Here is a 22,240-nt window from a genome sequence, read left to right as displayed (position 1 = left end):
TTAGAGGGAGCAAGTGATATTGCTATCTCATTCTACCGCATGGCTGCGTCCCCTGGAGTGGCCGGCGATGGCCCATTGTGTACTGGGGCCTTAACATGTGCATTAAGAGACAGAAATATCGATTACAGGTTATAGGCCTTTTATAAATGCGACCCAGAGGACCTTGATGTCTTCCTTTCTGTCTTAATAAAAAAACAGGTGGTGATTTTTAATGAGGTTTTATTATGCAGGTACCTAATTTGTAATTTCCCTTTTAGCAGCAAGATAACAAAGTTCTAAGATCCCGGCGAAAGAACTAACTCCTATTGGACGTCGGTACGGTCCCCGTATACACGCAGCTTTGCGAACGTGAGCCCGCGCACCTCCTGCGCGCTGGCCAGCACGTCGTGGCGCTCCAGCGTCTGCTTGATCTCAGCCGTCATCAGCGAGTCCACGCCCAGTTCTACCAGAGTTGCCGTCTCCGGCACTTTACTTACTTCCCTGATACCTGTAACGAATACGCCATTTTATTGTTCTGAACTCCATTTTTAAATTACGAGTCAGATTATATAGATTTTAGTACCTAGGATACGGCCAACGGCCTCCACGAGATTCTGCTCGGGCTTTTCCTGCAAGCGCTGCCTGTCAACGAGAACCATGGATGATACCACGGCGTGCGGCGTCGCCAGCAACTTCTCCAGCGTCTGTAGGCACGATGCAATGCGCTGCGGTGCCATGCCACCTATCTCCGCGTGCTCCGGCAAAGTCTCCAAGACCCCCACGTCACCAATAGCGCCCCACTGCACAGCTAAACCCGGAAGTCCATCCGCCCGACGCTGTTCGCACAGCCGCTCCATAGCACTGTTGGTGAGACCGTAGTTGCTCTGGCCCGCGTTACCGCGACCGCAGGCGGCTGAAGAGAACGCCACGAAGTGCTCCAGCTCCGGCGCCAACTCACGCGATGCAAGGTCTAGCGCGCGTGTTGCTGCATAGAGAATTATATATGTACCTACATATTTATACTAATACAACATTGGCATATACTTAAATTACAATAGGTGATAGACCAAGACAAGTCTGCAACGATTTTGATAGGATACGCAGTGCAAGTGTTATTTATAAGTACATCATAATTTCATAGACTTGCACTGCATGTGCTAAAATTCTTTGCAGACTTGTCTTGGTGTAATTCTAGAAACAAAGTCAATGTTTAGGTAACCAAAACTGCAATGGACACGAACCGTTAATCTTAGGCTTGGTGACGGCGTAAAAGTCCTGTGGAGTCAGATTATCGAGAAACGCATCGCGCAGCTCAACGGCAAGGTTGAAAATACCGCCAACGGGTGCGGCCCCTATTGCCTCTTGCAGGAGATCGCATGCGCCATCCTGCGTGCACACATCCATGGTCGATACAAGCACAAGAACGCCAGCTTCACGCCATCTAAAAGATAATAAGATTAAAATCATTCCTACGAAAATAATATCACGTCTTCCAAATCGTTCTTTAAGTTTAGCTATCGCGTTCACCTGCGGATGCACCAGGCCTGGAAGCCGGTGCGCACGCCGCTGCGAGAGTTGAGCACGAGTGTGCGCGCTCCGCGGTTCACCAGCCAATCCCCCAGCTCCAGACCGAAGCCGCCCAGCCCGCCTGAAGCAGAGGAATGTGAAGAAGGAGAGCAGACATTCGGGAAAGATAGTTCCTTGTTGAATTATTCGAAATACTGACCGACCAGCACGTAGCTCTTGCTGGGGTGCATGTAGAGGTGCGAGAGGGCGGGCCGCAGCCGCGCAGGTGCCGGCAGCTGGGCCGGCTCCTCGCGCACTCGGATCAGCACCTTGCCGATGTGCTTACCCGTACTCATATACCTGTGCGACAGCCAACCGTAAAAACGCTAAAATAAGGGCGCATATATACAGGGTGTGGCCTGTAATAAGAGCAAAAAATTAAAGTACATACCCTTTAACTAATCAGGAATCAAGTCCAAATAGTTTCAATTAATTAAAATGAAAAATTATTTTTTTATTATTTTCTAACAAAATTAATCGACCCAGCAATGTACTGCAGACATTATGGGTCCAGTCCGATTACTTGACATTGACATTTACGATCGTTCTCAATAATATTGAAAAACCTATTAAATACATCAATATTGCTTTTTAAACATGCAGTTCTAATGAAATAGTCACATCTTTGAACATTACTTAACAGTTTTCTTATCAAATACCTGATGGGCAAAAGGATGAAATGAGTAAAATGCTAATAAAGTAACTTGAGTTATTTATTAAGCATTTCCAACTAAAATAGTGCACTTTAATAAAATCACTGATAATAATTATGTCAATCTTACTGGATAACCACTTTAACACGAGAAAACTTACACTTTTATAATTTTGTAAGAATGTTTCCTTTTCACGACAACGACTACGAACGACAGTTCAACCTGTTCTCCGTTTGACTCCGCTCCGCTCCGCTCCGACACGACATCGACATCGACATATGCACTACTAGGTGTAGGGCCTTCTCAAAAGTCTCAAAACGAACGAAGAATTTCACAGCTAATTTATCTGGCTGTACACGACGTACGGTCACAATCAGAATCACATTTGGTGCACCCAAATTCGTAGCTCTGAGTTAACAATAAAGCTCGGTTAACATTTACTCTTGTTTCGTTATCACTATGTTACATAATTTCACGTGCATAATTGATTAACTTTATAATTTTATTATTTCTATTTTGCTTTATTTTGATTTAGCAACTTGACGTACATTGTCATGTATGTACATAGTAATAGAGTAAACAAACTGAAAAATTTGCAATGCGTGGTTTATGTCTTGTGACTGTGAAGGTTTAATACAATTATTATGAACTTTTTGAAAGGCGACGCAAACGCAAAAGGGGTTTTTGAGAAAACAGTGGTAAGTCTGTGCGGAAAGAGAAGAGTCGTAGAATGTATTGGGCCCCATACATTCCACGACTCTTCTCTTTCCGCACAGACAATATTAACGTATGCTGTCTTTATTATTTCTATGAACTGGCAATAATAGAGACAAGTGTATCTCTGATCCTGTTGTCGCTATTTCCATCATCATCGTGAAGGTCTGAGACAGTTTGAGATAATAATTATAAACTTTACTTATAATAAAAAGCAACGTACTTGATGTTTTTGCATGCAGTCTTTGTAAAAGTACTAAATATGTACAGGGTGCTTAGCCAAGATGCCAATCGCTTGCGCCGTAGTGAACGATACGCTAATGTCTCTCTCTCTCTAACTGTCGCACTAATATCGACGAGTGAGATAGAGAGAGATAACCGTTTTGTTCGCTACGGCGCAAACTCAGCCCTCTGTTCTTTTCAGTGATAAAGTACCTTCGATAGACTAAAAAACAGCCAACCAATTTGGTTGGTTGGCCGCTTCAGAGCCATGTACAGTACAGATGAGGAAGTTGAGCTACGTCTATCTCTCTCTCTTCCTAGCTATTTATCCCAAATAATGAACAAAAACTTATAGTTACTGCGTTTATTAATCTTAAGCAACTACATAACATTAGTAATGTACTTACATTAACACAACCAACAAACAAGAATAACACTTTTCAGTTTCCATTCAATCTTACCCGATAGATTGCTTTTTTGCTTTTTCTATTTTCGATGTGATGTATCATTAGGTACCCATAGATTTATAAGGCGTTATTAGTTTAAGTAGGTACCCATATTTTATCAAATGACTTTATTATGTATAAGCCATAAGGTATCTTTTCTCCTCTAGACGACTTCTGGGTTAGATCAATAGAATACACATAGTTCTGATATTTTGATACTGGTGGTTGTCGAAAATTGCGGAGTATTCTCTGGTATACCGCCAACAACAGACTCGAATATCACCGCCTGATGCACGCTGGCCGATAGGATGCACCGCCGTCCCGAGCCCCGGGAAGGCTCGTTGTCCCGCAAACGTGGCACTAAGTTCAACGTTGACGATGACACTGTCAGTCTGCCTCCGATCGGGAAATCGTTTGCTGTGCAACAGCTTGGTTTGAACTTCTTCTAGCTCCACCGTTCAATCATGTAATTCAGTCATCTTGTTTAGATTGAATTACATAATTAATTGTTATGCACACGCTTGACAGTTGTCAATATTGACAAAGTTCAAAGCATTTTTCAAATAGGTAGATAATGAAGTAAGTGTTTTATGGAGGTTTTTATTACGAGAATAAATTATTTTAAAAACTGTTTCCATTACATAGCAAAAAAAGTTTTTTGAGTTTGTCAACAAAACATAACGTGGCATTGCATATTGATAGACTTCTGATTTCCTAATAATAAGAGCTACTTTTCTCTGTATTCATTTTTAAAATAAATTGTACTAAAAGGCGCGTACTAAGACGTCCCGGTACCATGACATCTTACGACAGTTAGGCGACCGTAACGCAATGTGAAAATCCATTGCTTGCTAAACTTGACTTTAAATTAAAATTTCTCCTAAATTAAGAATTTTGAACCATCGGGACCACTTGGTGATAACTTTGGGTACTCCAAGGAATCTCCAGTTTGATTTTTTGCTCTTATTAAGGGCCACACCCTGTATATGTAAAAACATATTAGTAGAAATATGCACTGCAAACGGAATATTTAGTCTCAGTAGCTGTTTGCAGCATGTTGGTAACAGAGTCGTGAGTTCGTAGTTAAGCCCGCTCCACACTCGTGCGCGAATCGCGGCGCGAAGCCGCGAACGCGAGTCTGGAGTCGATTTCGCATATCTGCGAACTAGACTCCACACTCGCGTTCGCGGCTTAGCCCGCGATTCACGCGCATAGTCTGGAGGGGGCTTTACACCTAAGCTACCAAATTTTTATATCTTTATTTTTGTCTTGACTACAGTGTCCATGCTCGACTTTCAAGACTTGATTGAAACCCACCTGAAGGCCTGTTCCAGTTGGTCGTCAGCAAAGACAGTGGTTGGCAAGGGACGCACAACGCCGTTAGCAATACCCTCAGTCATGCACTTCACCACTTCCACTTTGTCGGGATAATCGTGTTTATAGCCGAACAACGAGTCCAGCAGGACTCCATGCACAGTGACGTTCTTTAGCAGTACACCCATGTCGAGCGGCGTGTTGGCACTAAGGTCTGATTCGCCAATCTCCAGGAAGCGGCCGGCTTCTCCCAAACAGCGGAGCGATGCCTGCAGTTTGTCGCCCCCGAGGGAGTTGAGCACGATATCGACGCCGCGGCCGCGCGTACGGCGCAAGACAAGCTGTTCGAAGGAGCAGTCACGAGAGTTGCCGATGTTGGCATCTGGAAGCTGCGGGAAGCGTTCGCGAAGGAATGCACGCTTATCGGGAGTGCTCACGGTGGTGAAGACCGTGCAGCCAGCGTGCAGCGCGACTGCGATAGCCGCCTGCTCCACGCCACCTGCTCCTGAATGTATAAGTAAGCTCTCGCCGGGAAGCATTCTTCCCCTTACCACTAGGGCATAGTACGCTGTTGCGTACGCCATGGGTACGGTCGCTGCCTCTTCTAGTGACCAATTTTTCGGAACTTCCCATGTAAATGAATCATCGGGCAGCACCGTGGTTGCTATGCCCCTGGTATTAAGTAAGCCCATTACACGTTTTCTAGTTGACGAATACCCGCTAAATTCATATCCAAGTAAAAACCCCTGTAAAATGAAGCCAATGTTACTACATCAAAAACTTAAAAATGTAAATGACTTTATGTTTTGAACCATTCTCAACTGCTCGTTAACTTCGTCAAGGCTTATAGTTAGTGTATAAGTTGTGTCGCACCGAATATTGAATTGAATTGAATATTCGATATCAGAGGGCCTACCGCGAACCACGTTCGACGTGTTACATCCCTGTCACACTTAAGTACTAATTTACAAGTGGGACAGAGAGGCAACACGTCGAACGTGGTTCGCGATAGGCTCTCAGTTTCCGTCAACAACGGCTGAACTGTAATTTACATTTACATTCAATGCCTAGATTCTGTGCGGAAAGAGAACAGCCGTGGAATGTATTGGGCCCTATACATTTCACGACTCTTCTTTTTTCGCACAGACTCTATGTAATCTACTTTTTGGTCGTCCTTTACAAAACTCTTGTAAGAACTTTGCTCCCCTCATTATGATGCGAAGCATGTAGATATTGCATTATTTCGTTTTAAGGATACCTTTGTCAGAACTTCATTCGAGAACATGTCGAGTGACAGATTGCCGGTAGCGATCATGATGTCGCGGAAGTTGAGCGGCGCATAACAGACATGGCACAAGTTACTGTACGCCTCATATCGCAGGTCGCTCTCGATCCAGCGCAGCGACGACAAGTCGCCGCGAGTCAGCGAGTTCACAAGTGCGTGCTCCACCTGCCACAAAAGTTCACAAGCCGACATTAGTCACATTGGATTCTAACCTGACTTATTAACCACAAGCTTTGGACACTCACCTGAAGTTGTCCGTCAGCGGCTTCGAGCGGTAGGTGGCGGAACGTGCCCCAAACGCCGGCGCGCAGCACGTTGAAGGCCAGGTCGCGCTTCACCTGAGCCTCGTACGCCGGCGCGTCAGGATCGAACGTGCCAAGTGCTCCGGGCAGGTAGTAGACGCGCAGGCGTTCCCCGCCGGGCTCACGCCGCAAGCACGTGCCCAGGCCGAGCACGCCGGAGCTGGGCGCGCGCGACCGCACATACACGCGCATGTTCTCACTTTCCGCGCGCTTCATGGCGTCTTTCAGCCTCTCCACCCAGGCGTAGTCGTCGTCTCTCACCTCGAGCACATCTCTCATTGCCGGCACTGGTATGGCTCGTTGCAGAAGCACGTATTCGCGTGAAGCGGCTTCAGATCGTGACACCTTTGTGAGGAATGATATATCTTTTATAGCTTTTGAAGTTATGTAAATATACCTAACTTGAAGGAATAAGCGATTACCAGTGATAGTCCTGCGTCGGTGACTAGCGCCTGCACCGCGGGGTCATCGAGCACGATTGGGGACTCCTCCAGCAGCACAAAGCCGGCGGGGAGAACGGCCGCGGCCAGGGTCGCCAGCACGCCGGCGTCCTGCTGAGCCAGCACATTGGCTGCCAACACCACGTGGCTACCATCCTTCAGGCCTGAAGCGTTCTTGTTGGATACCTAACATTTATAATTTTACTATTGTGAGATCTTGCGTTTATCTATGGTATAGTTAACTTACAAGCTGGTTTCTCAAAGGTAGTCTTTAATTTTCTCGACAAAAGCATTAGTTTTTTTAAGCAAGGATAAAAGGAAAGCAGGTATATAAATGCTCGTGCATGTAGGTATGTAACCTTAACCCGGAGTGGATCCATGACGGCGGCGTACTGCGCCGCGTCGACGTCAGCTTCTACCACCAGCGTCGCGTCCACTCGCACCGCCGGTTCCGCTTCGAGCACTGCACACACATTCGTTTTCAATTGTTTTGGTCTGCATTTGAGAAGATCCTGGGGCACTACTAACTAAACACGGAATATTTGCCTAAGTATTGCTGACATTGCCGATATTCACACCTCTATCTATCTACCTATCTATTAAGCCATTTTATTCTGAGTTAAAGTAAGTATGTCTCTAAGCTCAGTGTGCCGCTTGGCAAAGGCCTCCTCTAGCTCTTTCCATTGGGGTCTTTCGTGGGCCACACTTACATTTTGCAAACCCCAAGCCTACGGATAGTGAAAAAGACTCATTAGAAGATCAATGATTTTAACTACTAAAAAAAATAATACCTTTAATAGTGTGCGGCAATAGTAGTGCATCTGCGGGACTCTGCAGTGCCAACTCTGTCAGTTTGAGTTGTAGCACTCCACAATTCTCCATCACCAGCTGGAGCGACACAGTAAGCGCGTGCATCTTTGATTGCTCGTCGTTTTCCAAATCGAAATGTGGATTTTCATAGGGTACAAATACATGTTTCTCGAGCTTGGGTGGGGCCTGGATTCTTGTACGACGCGTTCCCAACCGCACAGTAATACCTCTGAATTCTACAGCACCAGACCTCAAGACGTCAACGCTACGGCAGCCGCACGCTGCGCCGCAGGATCGATCACAACATGTAGTAGACGTGTCGGCAAATATAGTACACGCAATTCCTTTTCTATGACAATTAATTGTAGCACTGTGTCCATGAATGTTATCCAGTTGCCTTGCCATTTGATTAAGCCGCGGGTGCCATTTGCATTCGTAGATTGGATCCCGCGGAAAACGCCTTTATATATCAGACCACGGAGACGTAGTTCTTTATAGATGTCTTCGCAGTTGAGGGGAGGCAAGTCATCGGTTTGTTCCTCGTCCTCGGCCAGAGAGGCGGTGGACAGGCGCTCGGAAGCGGCGTCGTGAGTGAGCCGGGCCTGCCCTGTTACCACTACTTCACCGCCTTCGCGAACCTCGAACTCGCCCGAGCCGTCTAGAACCGAGACGGAGAAGCGGAGCGGCCCGTCGGATGGCACGATCGTGGCGCGATGGATTTCCACGTTTTCAAACACCACTGCCGCCTGCTCTATAACCAACTGGTTCATTTTCGCCACTGTACGCCACACCATAGTCTGTTCAAAAATAAAAATATCTACTGTAAATAAAAGGGGCGGCATGTATGTCATTGACTCAACAAGATCAAAACTTACCTGCAGGTATCCAGTAGCGGGGAAAAGGACTCTGCCATCGACGACGTGCCCGGCGATAAAAGCGTCATCAGGATTCCTGAGGTCGTACTCGAAGTTGTTCTCGCCGTTGTGGTTGACTGTCTTGAAATAGGGTACATTCCACTCGGTGGAGTGATCCCAGCCAACGCGCGACGAGAGTGCGGGCGTGCCTCGAGACACAGGCCACGACACGGACGGGTACAGACGTGACACCTAGAAAAATCCATTAGTTTAAAAGGTACCTTTTCGCACTAACGTTTTCTTTATTATCTATAGGTATATAGGTGATTACCTGAGGTTGAGCGCCGTGAGCGTAAGTCTTACCCACTGCACTAAGCAGATGAATGAGGGAGTCAGACGCATCGCGGTGCACTAGCGGCACGTGTGCGGCGCCGGGCAGCGTGCGTCTCAGCACTGCCTGCAATAGCGCGTGCGGCGCCACCTCCACCACTATAGCACGCTCTGGCACCAGGGCCAGCGCGCCCGCGAACAGTACGGGTGAGAGGAAATTGTGCACGTGGTACGCCGCATTATTCAGCTTTGCTGTAACATAATCCCTAGGTCAGTTCAGACTGTCCCTGGAAAATAATTATTGAGCCCAGTAAACGATAAACTGGGCGCATAATTGTAGGGGCCAGCCGGCAATTAAGATACCTAGATAGAGGATTTGGCACGAGTGGCTGGGAAAATTGGATGCGGAAACCTGTGGCCCGCACAAAATAATCTAAAATGGAAGAGACCTTTAGGTCCTCTGTGTAGATCAAAGTCGAAAAGCAAGAAGAAAAAGTAAGGTAGATCATTGGCACTAGGGTTTCTGCTCGAGAATTCCCGAGGCGAGAAATCTCGAGAAATTTGTCCTAAGTCGAGACGGGAAAAAAATATTCAATGCCTCGAGAACTCGAGAAATAAATCTCTTGTGATATTTAAGTAAAAAGAAAACGCGTGTAGCACATGATGTGTCTATAATGTATTTCTTTAGGTAGTTAAATAAATATGAACAATGTTTTTTTTTTTACATTTTCAGGTAGGAACCTAGTTAAAACATTTATTACCTACCAACCAAATAAAAAACGACCTTGATCCGTCCCCTATCGTTCTAGCTATAACATATCATATAGCTATAGATCTCACCTACGATTCCTACAAGTCTGATTTGTAAAAAAGCGAAAAAAATTAAATAACATGATGTTTTTTGGAGCTTTCAAAATTTCTCGAGATACTCGAGAAACTCGAGAAATCTTGGTCGAGAATTCCCGTGCCTCGAGAAATTAAAAAGGTCGAGAAACCAGAAACCCTAATTGGCACATACCCAATTCTGAGCCCCACTGGTCCGGTGGTATGGAGGAGGAAACCCAGCGTGTACTACGAGGCCTGGGTTCAGGGATGACCTGTTCCAGTCGCTCGCGTAGAAGCGGACCGACGCCCGCGACGTAAGTGCTATGAAACGCAAATCCTGAGGAGTCCACCATCTTCGCGAATACGCCTTCTGACGAAAGCTGGTTTATGAATTTGATGATTGAGGTTGTAGGGCCCGATATCTGGAAAGAGAAAAAAATCATATATAAATATTGACAAAGGTGGCTTCACTTGAATTAATTATTGTGCCACATTTGCCGAAGTAATAATATCAGGTACATAAAAATAATGTAGTATATGATGTGTGATCAAATAGGTACAGCTAATTTCCACCATGTCATGTTCTGTCTTCGGTTATTGATTGGGATGGTCAACCGTAATGTAAATGTAACAACTATTGTAGGTGCTATTGGAAATTCCAAAAAGGATGAAAATCATCCCGACCATCACTAACCACCTCGGATGCTTTTACTAGAGGGCCAAGAAACGCGCGCTCCAAACGTGTTCGCTTGACGCTGACGCCGACCGCCGCCGTACACTTGCACGCTCGGAGTCGGTTCCGTGGTCGAGGCGTTACCGTGACGTTGTCGGACGAGTTGTGGCACGCGAGCTCTACGTCGGCGGGGCAGCGGCGCGCGGCCTCCTCCCAGGAGAGGCCGACGGCCGCCATGGCGCCCGGCGCCGGCGCCCCGTCCAGCGTGCAGCGCCCGCGCCAGTACGCGCACAGCACGGCCTGCGCCGCCGTCAGAGACCCGTCCGCGTACGCGCACCCTGCATTACGCCAGTACAAAATTTTGTAACAGTCCTTTGTAAAGACAACCTCTAGTAACGAAGCAGTTTCAAGGTAAGTTTAGTATCGCGATCTATATCCGTTTAACATAGTTTTAACTAGTGATAACCAAACCAGAAAACATCATCACCATTATGTGTAGGATAATGTGCACTAACCTACTTCACCGAGAGAGTGCCCAACGATTCCGTCGGGGTGCACGTCCAGCTCGCGCAGTACGTCCACTAGTGCCACCTGCACGGCGGTGATGGACACGCAGCAGTTGACAAGATCGCGTAGGCTAGTATCAGGCGCATCCGTTATCACGTTCAGGAGATCCACGCCGTATGGCTCCAGCACAGCCGCGGAGCGCGCTATGCTCGCTGCGAACGTCGGCAGGCGGAGAAGACCTTTCGCCATGCCGGGCCATTGCGAGCCCATGCCGCTGAACACGAACCACAGCGGGCGCGGCTCGCTTTCGCTCTCGAGTACTTCAATTACAGGTGCCGATCCGCCCGTAGTTCCCAGAACAGCATATCCGCGGCGCGGGTGTCCGACAATCGCGCGCGCGTGCACAGTGTTTATCAGAGCTTGCAGCTCGGTCTCGTGCGGATGTTTATAAGCCAACTTAAGCATCTGTTCGACGGCATCGTCGGTGCGGCCCGAGGCGAGCACGAGACGCGGCACTGGGTAGTCGGTAAGCGGCGGGTGTTCTGCTCGCCCGCTCTCGAGGATCACATGCGCATTGGCGCCGCCGAATCCAAACGAGTTTATGGCCACCAGCCCACCTTCCCATGGAGTGTTCTTGTCCACTACCTGCGTAAATTTTAATTTAAGAAGGTAAAAGTAGGTATCATCAATTTAATCATCCTTTCAAACCCATCACAAAGTCTAGACGAATCAAACATCAAACAGAACTAGAAAATTATAGTACCTTAATACGTCCGTCACAAAGCGCAGGGATATCAGGATTAGGCTCCTTAAAATGCAGATTTCCGGGAATAACGCCACGCTCCATTGCTAGCACTATCTTCGCAAGGCCGCAGAGACCGGAGGCCAACTCCGCATGGCCTATATTAGACTTGACCGAGCCCAGCAGAAGTGGCGTCTGCCGGTCCTTGCAGAAAACCTCATCGATCACGTTCACTTCTATCTGAACAAATAATTATACAATATATGTCATTAGATCGCGATTGCGCCGACGTTGCGTCGAGCAGCAGCCATAGAGTTGACTAGATGTCGATGTTCGGCGGGAGATGCTATACCTAGTTCGTTTTTTTAGCATTAGAAATAAGGTAAACAATCTTGATGTGTCTTTTAATTGAAAACCACATTTTAATAATTTTAAAGAAAAAAAAAACCGACTTCTATGGGGGCCGGTGAAAGATTAATGTAGATGGTACACTATGTAGATAATTTTTAAGAAAAAAAAACCGACTTCCATGGGGGCCGATGAAAGATTATTGTAGATGGTACACTATGTAGAAAAGGAGGTAAAACCACCCACTTTTCTGCTAGCATTTCGCTTCTGTATAATGGCTCCTCTACAGGATGGGCCAACGCCGGCCACTCCAAGGGACGCAGCCATGCGGTAGAATGAGATAGCAATATCACTTGCTCCCTCTAACGCATAAATGCGTCCATTGGAGTGGCCGGCGTTGGCCCATCGTGAAGAGGAGCCATGAGGGTCGTAGTTCTAACCTAACCTAACCCACTCCTCAAATAGCAGTTCGGTTCTGTGCGGATCGCAGTTCGAACCTAATCAAACCCACTTTTCAAGTAGCATTTTGTTTCTGTAAGGCTCGCAGTTCTAACCTAACCTAATTCTTGTTCGGTTCTGTGAGGATCGCAGTTCAAACCTAACCTAACCCACTTAATGGCGCATGCCGTGGTGTACGGGGGTTTAAGCGGGAGGGGCTAGTAAGATTGGCATCATCGTACTTTATACCTACATTAATTTTATGATAGGTAATCATAGTTGTTTATTTAGTTAAGGTATCATAGTGGTTTTCTGGGTCAAGGTCCGGGTCGGAGTCCGGGTCCGAGTCCGGGTCCGAGTCCGGGTCCGAGTCCGGGTCCGAGTCCGGGTCCGAGTCCGGGTCCGAGTCCGGGTCCGAGTCCGGGTCCGTGTCCGGGTCCGAGACCGGGTCCGAGTCCGGATCCGAGTCCGGGTCCGAGTCCGGTTCCGAGTCCGGGTCCGAATCCGGATCCGAGTCCGGGTCCGAACCGGATCCGGGTCCGAACCGGATCCAGGTATGAGTCCGAGTCCGGGTCCCAGTCCAAGTCAAAATCGAAATTCGTAATCACCAAACGTGTACCATGCGTCATTGAAGAGTTATGTTCTGGTCATCATCAGCAGTTCCACTTCATCAAATGCGACAGTTTTTAATGTAAATGCTTGATTTTATGATGAAAATACAAAAAAATCTATACGTATGCCTTTAATATTTGAGGAGTTCCCTCGATTCCTTATGGATCCCATCATCAGAACTCGAGCTTGACAAAAATGTGGCTTAAAAACTTAACTTGCTTAACGATCATAACGAAAAGGAAAAATCGCCAAACGTGAACTATGCGTCGTTTAAGAGTTCTGTTCTGATCATCATCAGCAGTTCCACTTCATCAAATGCAACAGTTTTTAATGAAAATGCTTGATTTTCTCATGTAAATACAAAAATCTCTATACGCATGCCTTTAAGATTTGAGGAGTTCCCTTGATTCCTCATGGATCCCATCATCAGAACTCGAGCTTGACAAAAATGTGGCTTAAAAACTTAACTTGCTTAACAAACATAACGACGAGGACAAATCGCCAACCGTGAACTATGCGTCGTTGAAGAGTTCTGTTCTGATCATCATCAGCAGTTCCACTTCATCAAATGCAACAGTTGTTAATGAAAATGCTTGATTTTCTGATGTAAATACAAAAATCTCTATACGCATGCCTTTAAGATTTGAGGAGTTCCCTTGATTCCTCATGGATCCCATCATCAGAACTCGAGCTTGATAAAAATGTGGCTTAAAAACTTAACTTGCTTAACAAACATAACGAAGAGGACAAATCGCCAACCGTGAACTATGCGTCGTTAAAGAGTTCCGTTCTGATCATCATCAGCAGTTCCACTTCATCAAATGTCACTTTTTTGGGTGTATATGCTTGATTTGTTGATAAAAACCCAAAAATCACTATATGTATGCCTTTAAGATTTGAGGAGTTCCCTCGATTCCTCATGGATCCCATCATCAGAACTGGGTTTTGACAAAAACGGGACCAATCTGTATGCATATACATTCAATCAAAAAAAGAATTTTCAAAATCGATCTAGTAATGACGGAGATATGGAGTAACAAACATAAAAAAAAATAAAAAAAAACATACAACCGAATTGATAACCTCCTTCTTTGAGATTTGGAAGTCGGTTAAAAATAAGTTACGGCCAATATGTACTGTAACAATTATGAATCTAAAACGATCATTTATATTCTTCTGCTTTCTTAAAAGTAATAGTTACTGATTTTTAAAAAGCGTTTTTCAATTAAAAGACATGTCAAGATCGCCTACCTTCTCTCAAGTTCTTTCTAATGCTAAAAAAAACGAACTATAGTGTGGGGGTCTTTTATGAGCATACCTCTCACTCACCTTGGTGCCGGTGCCGTGCGCCTCTACGTAAACGACGTCCTGCGGCCGCACGCGCGCCTCCTCTAACGTCTCCTGCGCGAGACGACGTTGTCTTTCTTCGGAGGGGTATGAGATGCCCTGCTCCTTGTATCCATCGACATTAATGCGAGCGCCACGTATGGTACAGTACAGACGACGCGCCTCGCAACGGCGTTGCAACATCACGGCAACGATTGCCTCGGAGCGTACGTAGCCATTCGCGTTTGCGTCAAATGCGGCGCATCGTCCCTCTGGTGACAACGCACCAAATCTATGCAAGTTAAGCGCGGTACGGGGACTGAGACAAAGATTTGCTCCTGCGACAATAGCGGTATCACAGTCGCCTGCGCGGATTGCCTTTACGGCTTGGGCCAACGCAGTCAAAGAGCTTGAACAAGCAGTATCGATGGCATACGAAGGCCCTCTTAGATCAAACACGTAGGATATTCGGTTTGCGAATAAGGATCGGCTGCAGCCGATCAACCCGTAACCGTTTATTTTGTCCAAGTCCGCGCTCATTATTTCATGGCTCTCGTTGGCTTCGACGGCGCAATAGACGCCGCCGGTGCGCGAGCCGCGCAGCTCGGCGGGGTTGACGCCGGCGTCCACGATGGCTTCGTACACCACCTCTAGCAGCGTCCGCTGAGCCGGATCCATGGCGTTCACCTGTTTGTCGGGTACACCGAAGAACATTGCATCGAAATGCGCGAGGTCTTTTAGTCTACCGTTGTGCGCAGGCAGTCCATGCATGCCTGGAACGTTATTAATTAACATGATTTTTATTGTGTGCTGGAGAATTCAAAAATAATCATCACGATATCGAGGAAGGAAAGTATGTCCTTACCCTTTGGCCACCGGCGGTCGTCGGCGGTGACCATGTCCACGCCATCAAAGAGCTGCTGCGCGAACTCCTCGATGTTGTTCGACTCGGGCAGGCGGCCCGACAGCCCGGTCAGCACCACGTCGGAGCTTGACATTGTACTATGAATTATTATATCCTGCAGCAATAAGTGGTACAATACAGGCGAGAGCGTTGGTAGCCTGGCGGCAAGGGCGTGCGACTTTCAATCGGAAGGTCGCGCGTTCAAACCCCGATTCGTACCAATAAGATTTTTTTATGTACGAAATGTCTTACTTTTCGGTGAAGGAAAATACAGTGGGGCGATTCTCAGAGATGACATTCGGTGCCTGACTTCGGTGCCAAAATTTTTTTTTAACTTATATAATATGCGAGTTTATTTCCTAAAATCTACCCTTAATATAAAAAATATTGGTAGTGGAGGCCTCCATTAGAACCTTATAGTTTTCAAGATATTTGAGATTTAAAAAACACCGAAAACATGTGCAGGCACTGAAATCAATTTGCGTCACCGAATTCAATAATGCTTACACCAAAATCACATTTAGGTTTTATATCTCAATTATATAATTATTTTAATCATATTTTTCAATCCTATTTGTTGATAAGCGATGTAACAAGGCTAATGATCTCGAAAGCTTACATAAATTTAATAGATATAGACTCAAGATTTTAAAATAACCAAATTACGGCTTGCAAATCAACATCTCTAGAAGATATCCCACACTATATGACTGGCCTCATATAATAGGGTGATGTGTGGCCCTGAAACGAGTTTCAGACATGTCGACATTGTCGACCATAAATTCGCACATTACAATCATTTATTCATTGCATTATTATATCCATGAAGGAGAAGATGTTTGTTTCAGGCAATGCGACCGCACACGCATCTAAAAAAAACTTTTGTTACCTGCACCCGATAAACAATACACTCTTGAGTGGTGTTCAATGCTCATTAAATATTTAATGTACTTATAAAGCAATGTGATACAATACGGAAAACAAGTATTTTTTTTAATAAAAGACTTTAAAAGCGTGAACTCCGTCAATTTAGAATTATAATATTTGAAGTAGTCGAGTAATGCTTGAAGATCCAATTACCAATTAATTATGATCTCCAGCACCCTCAAACACTTGAGCTAAATTGTAACAAAGTTGTTGACAAAGACATAAGACATTGAGGATTGTTAAAACATTTGCTGTGTTCAATTTGTGTCTATGGCTATCCTTTAGAAATATCGATCAGTAGGTACGCTCAGTGCCTTTGAAGCGATCTCGACATTAGAATGCTATTTTATTTTTAATCCCTTGTTCTGTACATCCTGTCCCTTGGGTTCACCTTGCATAATACTTACATACACAAGTTATTTTAAAAGAAGTGGGATCTAATTAACTACATTTATTTAACATGGCTGACATGTTTAAAGGTGTCGAGGTGTAGGGCCTCCGGTGATACAGAGGACAACGAACATAATTTACTTAATTGGTTGGAAAAGAATATCAAGACAGAGAAAGAAACATTGGGTCTATACGTCTGGTTTAAAAAACTACTCATAGTGAACTAGTGATTTTGTGTACCTACTATGACATAATTTACTTACAAACATAATTTTACGTTTGTACAACGTATCTTTCACTTTTTAGACATGATAAATTAGTACAACAAACTAGTTTACAAAGCAGGATTTGAATTCAGTGATCACTCTTTTGATATCGGTGGTCAAAAAATCCACCGAAACCAGGGAAATCAACACCAGCGATATCAAAATTAATCGCTTTTTAGCAATTACAGAAATAGCATGAACGATACAGAGGAGATGTAATAATGGTGGATTTACGTACTTTCGATGACTTCTTAATCACTTACATAACGATAATTGCACTAAAACTTTCGGAGTAAATTGCACCACCGATCTCAAAAAAACATAGAACCAAACCCAGCGAAGGACGGAGAAACGTTTAAAAAATCACTTTATTGTACTGTGACTTCCCTCTACTTTATTCAACGGTTAAGGCACAACTAAAGCATACTATGTTTGAGACACTGAGTTCCTGTGGCCTATTTTATAAAGCTACAAGTTACAATTTACAAGCGGAAGTCTCTTTCTAACCCTATGAGTTAGAACGAGACTTCCGCTTGTAAATTGTAACTTGTAGCTTTATAAAATGGGCCACTGGTCTACAACTTTGAAGGAGTACTGACATGTTTTGCAAATTACACCGATATCAGTCACTAGCCCGGGACACATCGTAAATTTGGTTTTATTCAATGTGTTGAGCAAACACATTATTGTGATATAAAGAATATGATAAGCTAACTAATACCCTATGCGTGAATACCCATAATAACTCCGATCTAATGCTCCATCTTGAGTAATAATTTTTTGTTTCATAAAATCTGGGTGCGGGACACGCCCACCGAACATCATTTTTGGCATTTGAATTTCTTTTTCTTGTATTATATAAATAATAAATAAATAATTTGATAGTGTCCCAGACAGAATATAAGCTGAAGATCATACCTAAATTAATTCAGATTTATTGAACAGTAAATTCAATCAATTACTGCCCCGGACACGTAAAAATGGCCCTCCTGAGAAATGCCCAGTGAGGAAAGTGGAGTAATCCCAATAAAGGGTGACTCACGTACTGATTAGAACGGCCCTGGTCCGAGCCGAGGCACCCGACTCTTCATTTTTTATTTTCTAATTTTCAGTAGGTTGTTATTCAATGTTGCTCACCCCGATGGACTTAAAAGACTGACATAATCGATTTGTTTACTTCGTTTTCGATATAAATTAAGTATCACGTGATTACCGGTCACTTAATAGTCACAGAAAATAAAGTGTCCTTTGTCTCAACCCGGACCCAGGCCGTTCTAGCGTAAGTCAACCTTAAGGCTTAGTTCCCCCCTGGATTGAAAGGTAAGAAGGATATCATAAAAAAAAACAAGTACCTAAGGCAACACTTAAATTAAAAGAGATTAGTTACCAAAGCGGACCCCAGGCTGAACCATGGCAAGGAGCAGGGACAACACTAGACAGATGAATGATCCAGTTGCACTTACCAAAATTATTCGACTGATCTTTATCAATATCAACGTCACAGCACTCACAAGTGATCTGTGAAACTTGCCTTACTATGAAAGCATCGATTTAACGGTCAGTGGTAGAGAGTCAGACTACGACCTCTTATAGGTACCGATTTATGCTAATTATATAATACGTGTATGACACGGTTTTAATGTCAATAAATGTAGAAAACTTGATTTGTTATTCCACCTAAGTCATTGGTGTCCACCCATTTTCTGATATTTATTGAGCGGGTGGAAATTGTAAGTGTTACGGCTAATCATTATTACCTGCACCCGCGAATTCGTCCGAGTGGTTTATATGTTGGTTATTGTCCCTTTAACTTTTTTTGTCCCAAGATCGAGTCGCGAAACGCATCTTCTACAGCGAACTGCAAACTGGTAAGCGAAAGCAAGGCGGACAGTTTCTGCGGTTCAAAGATGTGTTGAAGCGGCATATGAAGAGAGCTCATATAGACCCATCAACATGGGAGACACTAGCTGGTGACCGTCCACAGTGGAGGCATATTGTGCAGACGCAGGTGCGTGAGTTTGAAGCCAGGCGACGCACAGAGCTCGACGTTAAGCGTGACGAGCTAAAGGCCAGACCACCTGTGGCCATCACGTACAATTACGTCGGAGGGGTGCTGACATGCAGCGAATGTAGCCGCACATTTGCTGCAAGGATTGGCTACGTCAGTCACCTGAGAGCGCACCAGCGACGCTCTCAGCTGTAGCATAGCAGTCGCTGTAGCCGAAAACGGCTAGGAGGAGGATGATGATGATGAACTTTTGATTACAAATTAACTGATCAGTAATAGCAGTCTCTCACGTGTGCCGTCGATCTGGGATTAAGGGGTCACTCTGGATGCTAAACTCACGTTTAATGAACATAATATATAGATGATATTGTGGCAGAGCATACAGTGTGTAAATCCAATAAGGGCGATAAATTAAACCAGATGTATAATTTATCCGTATAATCATTAATTAAGAAGTTTTTTCAAGTTACACTTAACTATGACCCCGTAGTTAATTTTACCTACTGCAAACATTACGAGACAACAGCATGACATTACGAGATACGAGCTTTCGCATGTTATTATAAGCTTCTGGCCGCACCTTCGTCTGCGTGATGCGTATGATGATGATTAAATTGATTAAACAAGTTTATCCTATGTTCTTTTCCGGGCCTCAAACTATCTCCGTATTTTTCATTTCTCATGTTCTGAAAGAGGGTCATTGTTGTTCTAAATGGTGTGTAGAAAATGATACGTTTGTGCACTAGAGCATTTTGGGTTCCAAGTACGATTTTTTTTAATTAGGTACGATAGGAAATTGAAATTTGGGTATAAATCTATACAATTTCCTTTCTGATATTTGACTCCCCATTCCATAAATAACGATACTTTTGCCTAAATTGTTAATTGAAAGTACTCTAAAAATGCTATAAAAATTTATACTTAGTCATGTTTTAAAGAAAAACACATGCATTTTACTTTCCTCGTATTCAAAATTAAAAGTAGGTAGTGTTTAACTCGGATGAAAGGCATCATTTCAGCCTCGGACTAAACTATTAACCTCGGCAGAAGTGAGTGCCTTTCATCCGAGTTAAACACTCTACCTACTTTTAATACAGAATATATAATGGTACCCTTGGTTAACAATCGATCGACTACTCTACGAATTTAATCTAAATCGGTTCAGCGGTTAAAGCGTGAAGAGGTAACAGACATACAGACTCTGAAATACTAAACTTATAAATGCGAGGGTACCTAACTTGTATTACTTAATTGACAGAACAATGTAATAAATAAAACAAAAGCCTACCTAAAACAATCAAATATGCCAGTCACGTCAATGATGTCGTGTAGTCTTTATATATATGTAGATTGTACAATGATCTAGTCTATACAGGGTGATTCATGAGACGTGAGCAGGACTAATCCTGCACACTCAGTAACTGATAATTGATCGATCACCGTCGTATTTAGGTGAAACAACCACACTTTTTCCTATTTTTTAACTTTTTGGCGAGGGCAAATTTAGTTCTCTACAATCATGGTCACCCTACAAGACCTAATTAATAAACATAAAACCTCTTTAACCGATGACAGCATTATGATTACGAAGAAAATAAACTGTCAAAAGTGAGTGAGATACGAGTTTTCAAAAGTAACCAGACCGTGATGACATTCAATTTGACACAGAATATCGGTAGTTTAGTATTCTAATTGTAGGGTGACCATGTATGTCATAAATAAATTAATAACTTTTTTTTTCAACATGACTAGAAAATTAACGTTAACCTCACTAATACTGATACGAAATAGTTGCTTATAATTTACGAAATGCGCAGTGTTAGTCCTGCTCACGTCTCCTGAATCACCCTGTATACAAAAAATACCGGTTCCATGTGGAAATGTGAAAAAAAAAACACATTACATAACTCTGGTAGGTAAGTAGGTACCTACATGTTATTCTATTAAGGTTCCGTATCCTAAGGGTAGAAACGGGGGTTGGTCTGTGGTAAAAACGGGACCCTATTACTAAGATTCCGCGCTGTCCGTATGTCTGTCTGTTACCAGGCTGTATCTCATGAATTTCTGTTGCCGCTATAAGAACAAATACTAAAAACGGAATAAAATAAATATTTGGGGCTCCCATACAACAAACGTGATTTTTTTGCCGGGTTTAGCGTAATGGTACGGAACGGAACCCTTCGTGGGCCAGTCCGACTCGCACTTGGTCGGTTTTTCTTATTGTCCTTAAATTAATGAGTCACACACATTTTATTGTAGGTAAAGTTGGCTAGCTGTACATGTAAGCAATTATAAATTAAATAAATAAATAGTTTGACGGTATGTTTTTATCGTACGTTAATATACGAAATTATGGAGCGATAGAAAAGCAATTAGCAAAATTCATATTTTCAATGTTCGAGGTCTCGGACTCTCGGGGTAAAAAAAAATGTAGCGTTGTATTCAGCGGCTGCATTCAACTCTGAATTATGTCTGAATTTTGGCACGCTACCTGGCGTGGGAAAGGCCCAGACAAGATGGAGCGACGCCCTGGTTAAAGTCGCGGGAAACCGTTGGTTGAGGGCAGCGAATGACCGCTCGTTGTGGAAATCCTTGGGGGATCCTTTGCCCAGCAGTGGACGTTTTTCGGCTGTGGTTACGATGATGATGATGATCTAAGTATCATCATCAGGTAAGCCAGCTTTTTCAGTAGAAAAGAGCGGTTTTGAAAAATCTAATCGCGAAGGATCGATTTTGCCCATGAATGTAGTTCAACTAAGGTTCAACTGCATAAATATCAAACAATAAAATTTCTGGCAACTCGAGACAATGTATTTATTACATAACGATGGCCTGATATCTGGTGAAACGGAAAACGATCTATCTCGGGCGCTACGTCGGTGCCGACGTCGGCGATCGTAATAGCCGTAACAGACTACCGCACCGCACCACGACCTTGGAGGTTGGAAGATAGAGATATCTCATTCTTTCTCTCACTTATGGGTGCGGTGCGGTAGTCTGTTATGGCTTTAATAAGCGCTTTAGCCAGCAATAAGTAGAACTATCTTAAATCGCATGCCATTTCTTGAAAGGTTTATAAAGCCTATTTAATGATTTTTGATGCTTGTGCTTGTCAATCCACAGTATCCATGATTGGTGCTTTCATTTGGCGCAACATTTTTCAACCAATGCGTGCACACTACGGATGCTGTTTTGTCAAGAAATTTGTCCAAGTTGTACTAAAGGAGTAGTTAACGCTTTCGTTACTGTGAATCATTAGACTATAACAGCAGCAATATATGAAGTGATAACCTCAATTCGGACCTTTCTATATTTTGACATATGTTTTGCGTCGTGTCGCTCGATTCGTTTCATTCATT

The 22,240-nt window shown here is 44.0% G+C and overlaps 1 pseudogene; it reads right to left on the bottom strand.

Moving 5' to 3' along the window:
• Positions 1-302: 302 nt before the first annotated feature.
• Positions 303-15,384, bottom strand: LOC134668683 (fatty acid synthase-like; annotated as a pseudogene).
• Between the last annotated feature and the right edge of the window lie 6,856 nt (positions 15,385-22,240).

This window comes from Cydia fagiglandana, chromosome 11 (assembly GCF_963556715.1).
Source record: "Cydia fagiglandana chromosome 11, ilCydFagi1.1, whole genome shotgun sequence".
In the NCBI taxonomy this organism is placed as follows: Eukaryota; Metazoa; Arthropoda; class Insecta; order Lepidoptera; family Tortricidae; genus Cydia; species Cydia fagiglandana.
This window is presented reverse-complemented; position numbering and strand designations above follow the sequence as displayed.